The sequence below is a fragment of the Bacillus rossius genome, chromosome 2 (assembly GCF_032445375.1).
Source record: "Bacillus rossius redtenbacheri isolate Brsri chromosome 2, Brsri_v3, whole genome shotgun sequence".
NCBI classification, from domain to species: domain Eukaryota; kingdom Metazoa; phylum Arthropoda; class Insecta; order Phasmatodea; family Bacillidae; genus Bacillus; species Bacillus rossius.
This window is the reverse complement of record NC_086331.1, coordinates 8,061,433-8,067,098: the sequence shown is the minus strand read 5'-3', so window position 1 is coordinate 8,067,098 and position 5,666 is coordinate 8,061,433.

Sequence of the window (5,666 nt, the reverse complement as noted above, 5' to 3'; positions counted from 1 at the left end):
TTCTTTTAGTATTTTTTCGTAATTTCTCTTCTTTTAGGCCATTAACTAGTATATACTAAATTTCGTAAATATGGGGGGATGTACCAAATGTTTTGGTGTGCCAAATGAAACTTAATGGTAGCGAAAATATTCTGGGATACATTTTGTACACTTTATTTATTAACTTCAACCGTCGGCGCTCCTCCGTCACACGGACCGTTATGCTACACTGAAGCCTACCCTATAGCATGTGTGTGCCACAAAAGCACACCGTGGAAGTTTGGTGTAATGTAGTGCAGCGAGGAGAACGACCCCGAGGTCAATATTTAGATAGCCACATGCACCGTTAGCAAGTTTCCATGTGTTCCACCGCCGTGCAAAGTAGGGATGCACAATCGCTCTTAAAAATATCGATATACCGAACATCAATGTTCAAACGATAAAACATCGATGTCTAAACACATCATTCTGACAACCGATGTTTTTGAATATCAGGAATAACATGCCAAAATGATTTAAATTATAGTATGTAGCCAAAAACCATAGCTACTACAGGTTCCTGACCACAATATCCACAACCCATTTTCAGTTGTGTCTCATGCAAAAAAAAAAAAACTGTATTAAAAGCAATTGAAAAAAAATAGGGGAAATGCATGAAGTGTATGTGCAGGTTTAAAATGTAACATTAATTTTCTCGATAGAGCTAGCGAGACCGTATCGGTACCAATCAATAGCTTGTATGTACAACAAGCTATGAAATTGTCCATAAAGTCTCGCTGATTTTTCCCCATATTTTTCAAAATGATTTTACATATCTTAAAGTCGGTACTGGAAAAAATTGATACTGAAATCAACCAAATAGATTAGTATTTACAACCTTTTTAAACTTAATTTAAAATGTAGGTTTTAATAGTAAGTATAGACAGTTAAAAAAACTGTATCTTAAAAATTAAATACCGTAACGTAATGTTTTAGATATATTCAATCAATATTCATGAAATGACAACCAAAATATTATAAAAAACTAGGGTAATTTTAATGATGAACTTTGTCGATGTTTTTGGTCTTTTTCGTCGATGCATCCCTCTTCTAAACATCAATGTTTCATGAACGATACATCGATGTTTAGAAAACATCGATGTATAGTTTGCATTCCCAGTAGGGATGGGAAATATAGTTCTTTGGAAAGAACTAGTTCGTTCGGAACTAGTCACTTCAAAGACTAGTTCTTTAGGAACCGTTCTATTGAACTACATCGGTCGCGGACTGTATCGCGGTTTCCAAAATATTCCATACCTACATGACACCAACACAATCGTTACAGACTTTTTGTTTTATGGGCATTTCTTTTTCTATAAATAAGAGGCACACAGTAATCCGATGCTTGTAAACAATATCTCCCATTACAAATGAACGACTATCATATTGTTTATCTTTCACACAATTCTTACATTTTTGAATGTGTATTAATTTATTTTCTGCAAGTAATGTGCTTATTTTCACACGTGTACAAAACAAAATAATGGTATGTTTTCTCATCTGTGACAACCTAAGCTGATTTTTTTCGTATTGGGTAAGTTTTATTATGTTTCTTTAAATTTTAGTGTAGTTTTGTAATGTGTGGCCTATGTGTAATTAAAGTTTAATTTCAGATTGTATAAGCTATCTGAAATTTTCACGTAATTACAATTATTTACTTCACACGTTTTTTAATGCCAAAATGTAATGTAAATGTCTAAAGAATATTAGATAAAAATTAAGAGTTCACGATCGTCAAACGATACATCATTGCGCAAGAAAGAACGAAACGAAAATAATGACCGACAGCCTAACTACGCAATTAAATAAACTTACTGTGTGAACTATCTATGTCTTTGAACTATCTAGTTCAGTGTGTATATGTACTCCCTTTCTCTTCGGTCTTCGTAGTTCAGATCAGTACTTAGAACCACGGTCTTAGAAACCAGGTCTGGACACAAGCGTATTTTCTTGACCCCCTTATTGACGGATTTAGTTCATAAAACTGCCGTTGGCGCCACAAGACAGTGGTCCGGTTTTAACTGACGCCGACCGCCAATGCTCCTCTGTCGCATAGACCGCTATGCCTCATCAACGTCTCGCAAAAGCGTGTGCACCGAACGCGCCCGTGCGCGCAGCAAAGTGCAGTTCGTGCGACGAGGCGAACGCCATACAACGAGTGCTACACCGGCGCAAGGATCCGGCCGGGTGTGGCATATCCTTCCGCCGCACTACAACAAATTGTTATAATTATGTTTTTCCACAGGATTTTATTAAACATTATTTTTTATTAATTAATAATTAAGTCTTTGCAAAATCATGTTTCAATGTGCGATTTGTCCCGAACCTGGCCGGTTCAGTTTCCCGCGAAATTCACACGTTTCCGCGGGAGGGCTGGCGGGGGAGGGGGGTCGCGCGCGGCGACACCGCTAGTGTCCTTCGAGAGCTCAACGAGGCCGGCAGCCTGCGCGCAACGCGGAACCTTCAAACTTTGCATTCACCGACATGTAGTTTTCCATAGTGTAATTTCTTTTCAACCTTTTGTACAGTTCCGCGGTCGGCCTAAATTTACCATGAGGTACTTAACTTAATTCAATCAGTGCTCAAGATGAGTGTTCCACGTCATACGTAAGTACTGTGGGGAGATTATGTGGTTTCACGTCGGCGCTTCACGCCCAACCTAGCCTACCGGCTATTTAGTTTTGGCCCGCACGGGGCAGCCAGCAGGCGACACGTGTTATCAGACTTAATAACGATTCAGTCCCTGGGACACACCTAGACACCACGTAGAGTCGCCGGAGACACGGGCCTACGTGCTGCTAGCCCAGTTTATCAAGTGTAATGTATTAGTGGAATAGTTGTTCGCCTAAGTGTAATTCGTCATGTCAGGGCTTATGTATCACCGTCGTACGGCAGTGCGCCACCAAACTTAATCCAGAGCTAGGTATTAGTGTAGTGTATTGTGCTTCAAAATATCGTGTGCCATGTCAGAGTGTCTTTTGTAACTTTCGCATCACGTGAACGAGTCTGCCCCTCACGCGCATAAGAATCGTGAGCCGCCACTGAGGAAGTGAGCTGCGCGTGTGACTAGTCGCGTCGGGCAAACCGTTACGGCCAGAACGGGCAGCACCATGTATTGGGCTGTGCTGTATTAAATTCACGAACTATCTGAAGAAGTTTTGTGTTATTATTCAGGCGTCCCGAGTGGCCTCAACAGCTCGGGGGGCCCTACTGCGTTGACCCCTACCTCTAGCCACAAGGCCGAACCTTCCCTGAGATCACGAACTGAACAAAATCACGTCTAAATACTCAGAGGTAGCGGGGACGGCGTCATAACATTGTGCTTTATGAACTTTTTTTAGTTAATTGCATTTAAATGATAATTACACATACTTGGCAGCTTTTTTTAAAAACTCGATGAGAGATGTAGGTATTACAAAACATTTTTCCAACGTTATAAAGAATTTATGTGCACAGTTCAAGAAAATGGCTAATGTTGATGTTTGATAGGTTATGTTTGTTATTGTTTTGAAAGATTATTTTCATAACTTTATAACGTCGGTCAACTACGCGCTATTGAAAATCGTGATTCGTAATGCTAATATTTTAATGCTTTTTTTCCGGGAGTTATATATGTAGTGTTTAATTAGACACAGTAGTCTAATAACTCTCCTATATACAAAATTTCCGCTACGAAAATAAAGTAACAGTTTGTGTAAAAGTACCAATTTCTGTGAAACTAATTATAACAAGAGCTTAAACTATGTCGCAAAATAAAATTGCAGTGAAAAGTTTGCCTAGTAAAAAATTGTTTAACAGTGGCTACAGGTCATTTCATTCCTCCATTCCTCTTATTTGTAGTACTTTGGATGATCAGCAAATGAATGCCGGGGAGTGTTCCAGGCTGTGGATTATTATTATTATTATTATTATCATAGCTGCAATTGGGTACAGAAGTGCCCGGTGGCAAGCATTCGCCCTACTTTTCCCGCACTCTTCTTCTGAACTTGTAATTTTTATACCAAATATTTATTACGTTTTTTATCTAAGCTGCCACCCAAAGTACATTTTGTCCAAATTAGGTCCCCAAAAATGTTTAGCTCCAGACCACCACCACCTAGAATGCCTGGTTGATCAGAAAAAGTAGAATTATAAAACTTACCTAGTAATGTGATAAAGAATGGAAAAATAATATTAATAATCAACATTGATGTTTGTTTTTAAAACACTTATAAGTAAGAATGCAGCTGTAAAAAAAGTATTAAGATTTCTTCAAAATTTGTAGGTGCAAGCATGTGGGTGCAAGGTTTAAAAATTTTGTTCATTGACTCAGTGTGACCCTTTGGGAAGCAGAGTGACACAAATAAATTGTTCTTACAATCCGCCAGCTATTTTCCTGGACTTAAGAGTTTCCCTTACTGTTTTAGATTTGGCATTCACTGCAACCTTTTAACATCGTACTTCATTTCATTATATTTAGATTGTATTTTGCATATATTGAGATAACACATTTCCTCCCATTTCATAACCTTTTCACTTTTGAAAATCAAGACATAATAAAGGAACTTCAGTATAGTTTCAATAACACAGATGCAGTTTGCTTGTTTCAACGATGACTAGGTATGTTGCTACCTAGGATTTCTTTTTTCCAAGCAGTCACAATATCTTCATGAAAAACAAACATACTACTTTCATAATAAAAATAAGACAGACACACAAGTACTCACAGATTGGTACTTGTAGAAAGCAAAAACACACAGTTTGTACAAAAAATTTAGGTACTCAACAGATGAAGCTCGCTTAAGCTAGCAAAACCATTGCGACCGCGCTTCCGCACAAAAATGTCAACCAAACTGTGTGCGTGTTTAGTTTCTACAAGTACCGATCTGTATATGTATGTCTGTCTTATTTTTAATACGTAATTAGTTTCCTAGTGGCCTTTGTCACGCATTTATACATACTACTTGGTTAATATATAATTTATGATCTACAGAAAATCTTAAACATCTTAATGGTCTTTAACCAAAAATACAAAGGAAACTGTAAAAATTTTACAAAATGGAAGGGGAAAGGTGGAAATACACCTAGGAAGTGCATTTATTTTGCAGTACTAACTGGTAATAAAAAACCATATCTGGAGCAAAAAAATATTCTGATGCACCTAACACTATTTTCCCCCTCTACAATTAATGCAGGGCAAAATTGTTACTAACTTATTTGTTCATGTCAGAGTGGTATTTAAAGCTGAAAGGAAAAGTTACTTAAAGTGTTTTAAAATAATTTCTGACCCATAATTACATCAACTCATCACTAGTACACAGTCACCACACATAGGTACAAAATATTGTCTGTAAAACAAATGTATAACAAATTAACAAACAATGCTAAATTATTTGCGACTATTGTTTGAATAATGAGAAAGGTTGAAATTATGACCATGCCCATAATACTATACTAAGTTATGCACTTTAGCATTACCACCAAATCAGGAACACCACCACCGAATTTCAGAAAAATAGACCAGTTCTATAGCATGTAACGGTAACTGCTCTTTTGAACAATAAATTTTAACTGAACTGAAAAAGTTTTCCCCGCTGAACATTGGTACAAAAACACAGCGTATTGCATTACTCTCACAAGTCAATGTTCAGTATGTAATGTCCAGTAAC